This window comes from Cetorhinus maximus, chromosome 3 (genome assembly GCF_964194155.1).
Source record: "Cetorhinus maximus chromosome 3, sCetMax3.hap1.1, whole genome shotgun sequence".
Taxonomy (NCBI): Eukaryota; Metazoa; Chordata; class Chondrichthyes; order Lamniformes; family Cetorhinidae; genus Cetorhinus; species Cetorhinus maximus.
Genome location: NC_135881.1, coordinates 13,769,454 through 13,781,633, shown reverse-complemented (window position 1 = coordinate 13,781,633; position 12,180 = coordinate 13,769,454). Strand labels below are relative to the sequence as shown.

Below are 12,180 nucleotides of genomic sequence, written 5' to 3'. Positions count from 1 at the left end.
CTGAAACTATTCTTTGTCTGTCTCTCTACACAATAACCTGTAAAACAACCCAATAGTCTACAGTCAAAAGCAGTTTGTTTTTAAAAGCAAGTTCATTAGAATCAAGGTTTGAACTACGCACAAAAAACAAGATCAAAAGTAAAAGAAACAATGTTTTCAGACAGACTCTAAACTGGACTAAAAAAGTTAATATTGACTGCAAACATTGATTTTTCTTAAACCACTTAAATTACATTACATATAAATGCATTAAAAAAGACAAGATTAGGCACCAAGGACACTGTGGGCGGATCCAAGGCAGACACCCCAGGGAGAGGGCACATGGAGGGGGGGAAGACGCAGTACGTTCCCGAAGGGGGGGGGGGGGGGGAGAGAGGCAAAGAGAGAGAGACGGGGGAGGGGGCGAAGTGATGAGACGGGGGAGGGGGCGAAGAGATGAGACGGGGGAGGGGGCGAAGAGATGAGACGGGGGAGGGGGCGAAGAGATGAGACGGGGGAGGGGCGAAGAGATGAGACGGGGGAGGGGGCGAAGAGATGAGACGGGGAGGGGGCGAAGAGATGAGACGGGGGAGGGGGCGAAGAGATGAGACGGGGGAGGGGCGAAGAGATGAGACGGGGGAGGGGGCGAAGAGATGAGACGGGGAGGGGGCGAAGAGATGAGACGGGGGAGGGGGCGAAGAGATGAGACGGGGGAGGGGGCGAAGAGATGAGACGGGGGAGGGGGCGAAGAGATGAGACGGGGGAGGGGGCGAAGAGATGAGACGGGGGAGGGGGCGAAGAGATGAGACGGGGGAGGGGGCGAAGAGATGAGACGGGGGAGGGGGCGAAGAGATGAGACGGGGGAGGGGGCGAAGAGATGAGACGGGGGAGGGGGCGAAGAGATGAGACGGGGGAGGGGGCGAAGAGATGAGACGGGGGAGGGGGCGAAGAGATGCGACGGGGGAGGGGGCGAAGAGATGCGACGGGGGAGGGGGCGAAGAGATGAGACGGGGGAGGGGGCGAAGAGATGAGACGGGGGAGGGGGCGAAGAGATGAGACGGGGGAGGGGGCGAAGAGATGAGACGGGGGAGGGGGCGAAGAGATGAGACGGGGGAGGGGGCGAAGAGATGAGACGGGGGAGGGGGCGAAGAGATGAGACGGGGGAGGGGGCGAAGAGATGAGACGGGGGAGGGGGCGAAGAGATGAGACGGGGGAGGGGGCGAAGAGATGAGACGGGGGAGGGGGCGAAGAGATGAGACGGGGGAGGGGGCGAAGAGATGAGACGGGGGAGGGGGCGAAGAGATGAGACGGGGGAGGGGGCGAAGAGATGAGACGGGGGAGGGGGCGAAGAGATGAGACGGGGGAGGGGGCGAAGAGATGAGACGGGGGAGGGGGCGAAGAGATGAGACGGGGGAGGGGGCGAAGAGATGAGACGGGGGAGGGGGCGAAGAGATGAGACGGGGGAGGGGGCGAAGAGATGAGACGGGGGAGGGGGCGAAGAGATGAGACGGGGGAGGGGGCGAAGAGATGAGACGGGGGAGGGGGCGAAGAGATGAGACGGGGAGGGGGCGAAGAGATGAGACGGGGGAGGGGGCGAAGAGATGAGACGGGGGAGGGGGCGAAGAGATGAGACGGGGGAGGGGGCGAAGAGATGAGACGGGGGAGGGGGCGAAGAGATGAGACGGGGGAGGGGGCGAAGAGATGAGACGGGGAGGGGGCGAAGAGATGAGACGGGGGAGGGGGCGAAGAGATGAGACGGGGAGGGGGCGAAGAGATGAGACGGGGGAGGGGGCGAAGAGATGAGACGGGGGAGGGGGCGAAGAGATGAGACGGGGGAGGGGGCGAAGAGATGAGACGGGGGAGGGGGCGAAGAGATGAGACGGGGGAGGGGGCGAAGAGATGAGACGGGGGAGGGGGCGAAGAGATGAGACGGGGGAGGGGGCGAAGAGATGAGACGGGGGAGGGGGCGAAGAGATGAGACGGGGGAGGGGGCGAAGAGATGAGACGGGGGAGGGGGCGAAGAGATGAGACGGGGGAGGGGGCGAAGAGATGAGACGGGGGAGGGGGCGAAGAGATGAGACGGGGGAGGGGGCGAAGAGATGAGACGGGGGAGGGGGCGAAGAGATGAGACGGGGAGGGGGGGGGGGGCGAAGAGATGAGACGGGGGTGTGGGGGGGGAGGCCCAAAGAGACGAGAAAGGGGTGGGGGGGCCAAAGAGATGAGAAGGGGGTGGGGGGGCCAAAGAGATGAGAAGGGGGTGGGGGGGCCAAAGAGACGAGAAGTGGGTGGGGGCCAAAGAGACGAGAAGGGGGTGGGGGGGGGCCAAAGAGACGAGAAGGGGGTGGGGGGGGGGGGCAAAGAGATGAGAAGGGGGTGGGGGGGGGGCCAAAGAGATGAGAAGGGGGTGGGGGGGGGGCCAAAGAGACGAGAAGGGGGTGGGGGGGGGCCAAAGAGACGAGAAGGGGGGGGGGGCCAAAGAGATGAGAAGGGGGTGGGGGGGGGGGGCCAAAGAGATGAGAAGGGGGTGGGGGGGGGGCCAAAGAGATGAGAAGGGGGGGGGGGGGGGCAAAGAGATGAGAAGGGGGTGGGGGGGGGGCCAAAGAGATGAGAAGGGGGTGGGGGGGGGGCCAAAGAGACGAGGAGGGGGGGGGCGGGGCCGAAGAGGTACCTCGGGGGCCGGGGGGGGGGGGGGGCACAGGTACCCGGTGCGGGGGGGGGGGGGGGGCGGGGAATCACAAGTACACCAGGAGGGGTAGAGGTTTCCCAGGGTGGGGACAGACGCCCGGGGGGGGGGTGGAAACTGGGTAAGCCCCAGGCGCCCGGGCCCCTCACAACCGCCCGTCTCCTGCCCAAAAGACATCGGCCTTTCATTTAATTTCCTTCCACTGTCCTGCCCTTATCCTTGGCCACCCCGGCAGCGCAGGAGAAAGAGAAAACAAAAGGCGAAAAAGATGAAAGTAAAAGTTAAAGACGCCGCTCACCTCGGAGCCCTGCAAATGGCGCTGTTACTAAGCACCGCGCCGAGCATCCTGGGACAGCGGAGGACCCGCCCACCCGCCTTAAAGGGCACGTCCGGCACCTCCAGCCCTTCCCCCCCCCTACACCGTTAAAAGTCGGCGGACATTATTGTGTTTCCACCAAGGGCCGGAAGTGGGGGGAAGCAGGTGGGAAACAGAAGCAAGGGGTTCGGGGGAAAAGGATGTGTGTGTTTTTTCTCAAAATAGAGCCGAGACTACAATTGGTTTTCCAAAGAGCTAGCACGGACACAATGGGCCTAAGGGCCTCCTTCTGTGCTGGTAAGATTTTATCATAGGGTGAAAGATGGTCTTGCATTTCTCCAGTGCCTTTTGCGAGTTCAGAGCGCCCCCAAACCACGTTTCAGTCATTATAGTACTTTTGTAGCTGCTGTCGTAATGTTGGAAAGGTGGTGGCCAAATTGAGCTCAGCAAGCTCCCACAAACATCAAATATGATGATGATTAGATCATCGGCTTTTCATGATGCCAGTGAGTGACGAATACTGGCCGAGACCCCAGGACTGGCTGCTATTCTTTGCAAAGGACCCGCCCCATAACCACAACTGCTTCACTTGACCAAATTTGCTCGCTGGGGCTTCAGAAAAAACTTCCATCTCCGACGGGATGCCGGAAAAATACAGGGAAATGAAGATGCCCAAGTGGCGACAGCATTCCTCAAATTCCTCAAGTTCCTCAAGTCCCTCAGGAGATGGCAGGAAACAGCGGAGGAGATTGATTTCACACTCTCAAGCCAAAAGGCATGTGTGCTTCTGCACCACCTGGGAGCAGCCAGGCAACAACCACACCAGTGGCCCAGAATCGACGATAATGCCGTTGCTTCACAACTCTAAATAAATTCAAAGATACCGACCAGCAGGGAAGATAAGTGGATGGTTAAAATGGCCCTGATGTAGCCTCTCAAGACTGTCCCAGAGCAGACCGGCTTCTCAAACCCTTAAACACAAGAAGAGGTGGACAGAGCCGTGGTGGCAACCAAGCCCGACAAAGCAGCAGGAGCCAATGGGATTGACCTGGAATTCTTGAAGAACATCAGATAAAATGGAAGGAAGTGGCTGGCAAAGCCAGTGTTCACCAACATCCACAGCACCGGCACCATTCCAAACATCTGGTGCCAATCCAAGATGGTGGCCATTGCTTAGGGAAACAACTCGATGACCCACACAGTTACCACCTTCCACTCAATAGTCCTAGAAGGCCTCCTGCTAAACAGACTGAGTCCTACTCTGGAAGCAGCAATACATCCCCCTACCCTACCACCACCCACACTCGCCCCACCCCTCACACCACCAACAACCCCTCCAACAGGCAGCTTTTTGCTCAGGCCACAGCTGCTCTGAACGAGTCCTGACACTGACCTCGCACATTGAGGCCAGTTTCCAGAAAGGCTTGAATACAGGAGCTGCCTTTGTTGACTTATCCTGTGTCTATAACACAATGTAGCACGGCTGAAACTCCACAAAATCAGCTGCTTTACATACGAACAAGGAGCAGGAGTAGGCCATTCGGCCCCTTGAGCCTTCTCCACCATTTAATAAGATCATCGCTGATCTTGATAGTAACCTCAAACCTGCAACCTGCCTACTCACCTACCCCCGATAGGTTATCGGGTGTAGGTGGGATGCAGATTGGATGTTACTATCAAATCAGCCATGATCTTATTAAATGGTGCAGCAGGCTCGAGGGGCCGAATGGCCTACTCCTGCTCCTTGTTTGTATGTAACCTATCACCCCCTTGCTTACCAAGAATCTATCCACCTCTGCCTTAAAAATATTCAAAGACTCTGCTTCCACTGCCTTTTCAGGAAGAGAGTTCCAAAGACTCAGCCCCCTGAGAGAAAACAAATCGCCTCATCTATGCTTTAAATGGGCAATCCCTTATTTTTAAACAGTGAAAACCCTACAACTGATCAACTCCATGATCAGCATGTTCTGTGGAGATCAAATCAGCTGCCCATACGTAACCAACAACGTGCTCCCATCGAGATCAGCTCTATTCAACATATATACCAGTGAACTCTCTCCCACAAAGTCATGGCTGAAGACCTGGCCTTGGCTTTCTGGCTAATGAACTCAAGGGCATTGAGAAAATTCTCACTTGAAGACCTACGTTCTCTGGAAGCTTACTTCAGAAAATGAAGTCTTCGGCCAAATGCTGCCAAGACTGTCACTTCACCTACAGCTCAAAGGCCATGAAAGAGCTTCATGCCCACTTCTGTAGCCAACCACTCACTCACGACCCACCACCCTTGACCACGTGTGGCCCTACTGGCAACACCTCCAGAACACCAAAGCCAAGGTCAAGATGAGAGTGAATCTCATATGGAAACTGGCGGGGGTACAACATGGGCAGCAGAGCCAACACACTACGCACTGCTTCACTCACCCTGGTCTACCCAGCAGCAGAGTATTGCTGCTCAAAATGGTTCAGGGTCTGCCACACAAAAATGGTAGATATGTACCTCCGGGAAGCCATAAGAATTATTTCTGGGACGTTGAGACCAACACAGATTGAGTGGTTTCCTGTGTCAGCATGAGGGGAGGTGGTGGCGAAGTGGTAACATCACTAGGAAGCTGGAGGCCCAGGCTTATGCTGTAGGGACATGGGTTCGAGCCTCAGCATGGCAGCTGGTGAAATTTGATTTCAGTTAATAAAATCTGGAATATGACGCTATCATCAATTGTTGTTAAAAACCCATCTGGTTCACGAATGCCCTTCAGGGAAGGAAATTGGCTGTCCTTACCCTGCCTGGCCGACACGTGACTCTCGAGTCACAATAATGAGGCTGACTCTTAACTGCCCTCTGAAATGGCCTCTCAAGCCACTCACTTCAAGGTCAATTAGGGATGGGCAAACAAGTGCTTTTGTCACTAGACTAGTATTCCAGAGACCCAGAAGAACTCTGGGTTCAAAACCCGCCGTAGCAGTTGGTGAAATTCGAATTTAATAAAAATCTGGAATTAAATGTATGATGATGGATGAAACCATTGTTGTAAAAACCCATCTAGTTCACTAATGTCCTTTAGGGGAGGAAATCTGCTGTCCTTACCCGGTCTGGCCTACGTGTGACTCCAGACCCACAGCAATGTGGTTGACTCTTAAAATGGCTTCTGAACAAGGGCAATTAGGGATGGGCAGCAAAGCCCACATCCCATGAACAATTTAAAAAACTCACAAGCTACGTACTGTATATCAGAGCCAAATGATAATTCTCACTTTTGCAAAGTTTTAAAAGGAAAAATAAGTTCATAACAACAGGGAGGGAACAGAAACATATGATGCCCCCAACTTAATCCCTTGCTCAGCACCTCCGATAGCCTGATATTTTTCTCTAATTTTGCTGTTTTCCCGTAGCAGATCAAATCGTCTCTGTCTGAATAACTCCTGTGGCTTAGCATTCCAATCTCCAACAACTCTCTGCGGAAAGACATTGCTCCTGACTCTCTCCTCACTCACTGAGAAACAATTTTAAATGGATTCCCCGATCAGAAAAAATAGTCTTTCTCTGCTCACTTTGTCAAAACCCTTCGTATTTATAAAAAACCTTCATCGAATCTCCTTTGAGCCTCCTCTGCTCTGGTGGAAATAGTCCCAGGCCAGAATTTTACAAAACAAAAACAGAAACAGAAATACCTGGAAAAACTCAGCAGGTCTGGCAGCATCGGCGGAGAGGAGCACAGTTGACGTTTCGAGTCCTCATGACCCTTCAACAGAACTAAGTAAAAATAGGAAAGGGGTGAAATATAAGCTGGTTTAAGTGGGGGGGCTGTTGTTGGGACAAGCAGCCAGTGATAGGAGGAGATAACCAAAAGATGTCACAGACAAAAGAACAAAGAGGTGTTGAAGGTAATCATTTTACAAACACGTCGTAGCAGCTCAGGGCCATAAAATGCGGCGAACCATTCTAAACTCCACTGACTTCGGCAGGACCGTAAAATCCCACTGCCGTAAAATCCCACCCCCCCCCTCCCCCGCCTCCACTATCTCAAAGCCTTCCTCTTCACTCTACTCTTTTCTCTCGCTGGCCTTTCGTCAGAACTGGATAAGGTCACTGGCCTGAAACCTTAACTCCATTTCTCCTCTCCATGGATGCTGCTTGAGCTGCTAAGTAATTCCAGCATTTTCTGTTCTTATTTCAGATTTCCAGCACCCGCAGTGTTTTGCTTTTGTATAGTTTTCTAAACTGAGGGAGTGCTGCATTGTTGGGGGTGCCATCTTTTGGACGACGCATGAACCTGAAGCTTTCTCAGGGCGGGTGAAGAAGAGCCAGTGAGTTCTCCCCCAGTGTCCTGGCCAACATTTATCACTCAATTAACATCAGTATGCACAGATTATCTGGTCATTATCACATTGCTGTTTGTGGGAGCTTGCTGTGCACAAATTGACTGCTTCCGACATTACAATAGTGACTGCACTTCTAAAGTTCATTGGCTGCAAAGTGCTTTGTGCTGCCAGTGGGTGTGAAAGGGTCCAAGCCCTTACTTTGGAAGAAACATGAGGATAAGGAATGTAAATTGGAGGCATTTGGCGATTTGGGAGCAGGGTGGAATAGAATGCAGGTAATTTTACAGTGCGGAGGCTGAGAAGTTCCTTACAAAGGAAATCCACTCCTTCAGTTACTGTCAGTATCTCATTCTTCTTTACTTAACAGCTGCCGAGCTTTTCCAGCCTGTTATAACTAATCTTTTTAAATCCTGTTGGGTATCAGGTAATCGAAAAATTAAGAGGCAAATCTTTGCTCAATTCTGATGAAGAGCCCCATCCAAAGTGTTTAGTTTGATAGCGGAACATGAGGAACTACAAGGCCTGAAATGACTACACGTCGTTCAACCACCCTCCAAAAATAATCCCACTCAATCTAAGGGGCTGTCCTGTAGCAGTTATGATCCTTAGTCTAATAATCCAGGGACTTTATAATCCCATCATTACAATATGATTTCATTTTTAAAATATGGAATTAATAAACTGGTGTCAGTGAAGGTGGACACGGAGCTGGTTGATAGAACCCATATGGCTCGGCAATGACCTTGTAGTGTGATCCCACATGCAGACCCGGATTTCATCACGCTTGTTCCTTGTTATGGACTGTTTGTTTAAAATGGGAACACGAGCTCCTCCCTAGCCATAATTTTTCTCGCCATATCTCCTCTTGGCTGTCAAGATATCGATGGTTGTTGGTGTAACTGGTTCCCACTGGTGCCAAGGGCCTCGCCAAATTGGATGTCTGTCAGCCATGTGCAAGCCTCAGACATGAATATTGGTTGCTCAATTGTGGAGGGTGTCATACCTGAGGTCAATCCCATTTTCCACACATTCTCTAATAAAGCCACCAAGGGTTACTCGATCTTGATGCAGAGGTGGGAATACTAGCATATCAACCTTCCCTGGTATTAGAGCTTGTATAGTGGGAGGTGATGACGTAGTGTCATTGTCCCTGGACTAGTTAATCCAGAGACCCCGCGTAATGCTCTGCGGACTTGGGTTTGAATCCTGCCATGGCAGATGAATTTAGTAAAAAAAAACCTGGATGACCATGAAATTGTTGTTGTAAAAAAAGACCCACCTGATTCACTAAAGTCTTTTTAGGAAAGGAAATCTGCTGTCCTTACCTGGTCTGGCCTACATGTGACTCCAGGCCCACAGCAATGTGGTTGACTTTTAAATGCCCCCTTTGAACAAGGGCAATTAGGGATGGGCAATAAATGCTGGCCTAGCCAGCAAAGTCCACATCCCATGAGTAAAAAAAAAAGGCTGAAAAAAATTCACTTTTGGGATGTGGTATTCACTGGCAGTGTCAGCATTTATTGTCCATTCCTTGTTGGGGGTCCTTCTCCTTGAACCGCTGCAGCCCAAGTGATGTATATACACCCACAATGTTGTTGGAGACAGAGTTTCGAGATTTTGACTCTGCAACAATGAAGAAATGGCGATATAATTCCAAGTGAAGATTATGCATGACTTGGAGGGGATCCATGCAGCTGCTGCCCTCGTCCTTCTAGGTGGAGAGGTTGGGGATTTGAAGGATGCCATTGAGGGAATCTTAGCGAGTTGCTGCATTGCATCTTATAGATGCTACTACTGTTTGTCATTACTGAAAGGAGTGAATGTTGAAGCGCGGAGTAGGATTTAAGCATAGGAACTTCTGGTCTATGTGTTATAGCACGGCACCAGATGGTGTCTTTGCCGTCTTGCTGAATAAGTGCTTTGATATCGATTACCGACTTCACAAGAACGGTTATGAAAGCTTGTGGCTGTCTCTTGTAACCTGACAAAGATAATGAGAAATCCTTTATTCCGGCTTATATAAGAAACAGGCAGAGACAATGATTCAAACCAGCTGTATATCATGTTATATTAACAGGCAATTGGTACAATAATATCTGGGCCTCAAGCAGAAAATGCAGGAGAAGGGAGAGAGAAAGAAAAAGCAAAGCTGGAACGAAACTGAAAAGATGATGTAATCCTTTAACCTAAAAATAATTTTCAGCTCTAGCCTACTATGAATGTTGTACCATATTAACCCATATATAGGGTGCACTCATTTTGATTCCTTGGTATGGTCTATAAAATTGGCCTTCATTTCATGAGCTTCAACAGCCTCCCTGATTTACATAGTAGCACTGACGTGTGGTCTGTGTCAACGCAGGGGCGAGAAGTGGGTGTGGTGGGGATGTGTCTAGCCATGCTGGTCCAGCCATCATGGTGTGTGGGACAGGCTTGATGGACTTTACCTGCCCATGTGTGAGCTCCTGGCCCTGAGTAACTCAATGAATACAAAGAAAAGCAAGGGAAAATTCACATTTATATGGACCTTCATTGTCTCTCAAAACTACCTCAAAGCCTTACATGAAATCAGCTTTCTTGAAGTCAGTGACTTCACAATGCATAAATAAGGGAGGCCATTTGGCCCATCTAGCTCATCCTTCCATAGAACTCCAAGGTCCTCCATCAGAGCTATTACCTGTTTTTTTGAATGACCAAGGGTTGCTGCCTCAATTACCCTATCTCATCAAACACACCTCATATTGCTTGCATTTTATATAAAAAAGCGTTATCAATCCCCACCTTTCTTTTCACTGCTATATAACCATGTCCTGCAGTAAGGGTTTTAACATAGACTGTTGCTTTGAGCTAAGGTTCCTCTATTCCCAAATGAAATCTCTCACAGCTGTACCCATTTCCTTTCATTGACTTCTTTTCAAAGTGAAAGAGTCAGAGTGTTCCGTGATTGCATCCTTTGTTGTTAGGCAACCACGTTTCCTGGTCCTTCTCTGCACTGTTGCGATTTCCATCGAGACCGTTAACTTTTAAAGAGAAATTCAAACACTCAGTGATTAACTAAAATAACTACACCACAAGATTTCCTGTTTTTAAACAAAAACAAACTTAATTGTGTATAAAAAATTGAAACAAATCAAGGGCTGCTAAATTAACAATATAATTTGTCAAGACTTGGGCCGGGATTTTCCGGCTCCACCGTGGTGGGACCTGCTGCAGGGGATATGGTGGGCCAGCCGAAAGCCCATTGATTTTTGGCGGGATTGGAAGATCCTGGCGGTGGGCAGGGCCGGAAAATCTCGGCCTTAAAGTATAAATCCAATTCTCCTTTAACTTCCTAATTCAACCCTTTATACATTACATGACGAGATCTTGAGGGTTCATTCACTTCTCCTTCTGGGACCAAATCAAGTGGGCCACAGCTCTCTGGAATACACTTTTGATTTCTCCTCAGTGTTCCGGTTATTCTCTGAGATACAAGATTTCACGGGGGTCCTTCCATTGGCTTTTCGTATATATTGTGGACTTCTCAGTTCAAGCTTGGACCTCACTGCATTAGCGATTTAAAAATCAGGAACGCCCCTGGTTCCTAATAGCCTCTACGCTCCTTGTCCTGGCTTCAGACAGATACAGACTGCTTTCTTCCAGTCTGTTCTCACAGCTCCTGTACAGCTCTTGGTCCCACAGCTACTTTACAGTTCCTGGCAGACTCTACCTCTTTCTGCCAGTTCCCAAGCTTTACTGCTGACCACTGACTTCCTGTGAAAAAACACACATAGATAAATTAAAACAAAGCAGCCTTTCTAACCCAAAGAGCTCATCTTCACTGCAATGGGGCATCCTTTGGGATGCTCCAAACAAAAGTGTAAACTAATTACCTTTAACTAATTATCTTTATCTTTAACCTTCAACACAACACGTTGATTCTGTGACCCACGTGAATAATTTAAATTTCTAATTGTCCTCTTTCCAGATTTGCTAGTTCCACCCTTATTTACAAAGGTGCTTTTAGCTTCTCTGATCAACTACATGAATAATCTAAATCCCTTACTGAAATAGCTGTAGATCTCCTATCCCTACTAAAAGCTCAAAGATGGGTCATCCATTGTTTAAGATTTCTCACTTCTAATTCTAACCTCACTGAATAACTTTGAACTGTTATATCCCAGGTCTGTTTACCAGTTTCTCAACCAAGTGTTTCCATTTATTCTATATTAAAATTCAATTCCTAAACTGAAAGTTATTTTCTAAAACATTTGGATTATGAAATCAGACTTTTTCACAACAGCTCCACCTTTGGGTGCTTGTGCCTAGGACTGAACTTAGCTATCCAGATATCCAAATCAGTACACAGATTCAATCCTGCACCAGATGGACTGAAACAAGTCAGGAAGGCTACTCACCTCTGCCTTCTCAAGGGCAATTAGGGAATGGGCAACAAATGCTGGCCTTGCCAGCAACACTCACGTCCCATGAAAATAATTTTTAAAAATGATGGTGTTAGATCCGTACTCCACATGTTATTATTTCACCCATCCGTGAAAGGAAAATTCTGCTCCACTGATTTATTAGAGTTCCTTGAGAAAGTAACAAGCAACATGGATAAAGGAGATAAAAACAAAAAGCTAAAAGCTACTGCGGATGCTGGAAATCCAAAACAAAAACAGAATTACCTGGAAAAACTCAGCAGGTCTGGCAGCATCGGTGGAGAAGAAATCAGTTGACGTTTCGAGTCCTCACAACCCTTCGGCAGAACTGAGTATAGTTAGGAGAGAGGTGAAATATAAGCTGGTCTAAGGTGGGGGGCGGGGGGAGAGAGAAGTTGAGGGTGGGGTGATAAAGGAGAACCTGTAGATGTACTGTACTTGGATTTCCAGAAGGCATTTGA

The 12,180-nt window shown here is 49.5% G+C and overlaps 1 protein-coding gene across 1 annotated transcript in view; it reads right to left on the bottom strand.

Moving 5' to 3' along the window:
- The window catches only part of nktr (natural killer cell triggering receptor), a 210,631-nt gene extending 207,609 nt beyond the window's left edge, over positions 1-3,022 (bottom strand). The window contains exon 1 of the mRNA XM_078536562.1: positions 2,961-3,022. The gene's annotated coding sequence lies outside the window, so the exon portion shown is untranslated. The remainder of the gene's footprint in view (positions 1-2,960) is intronic.
- Between the last annotated feature and the right edge of the window lie 9,158 nt (positions 3,023-12,180).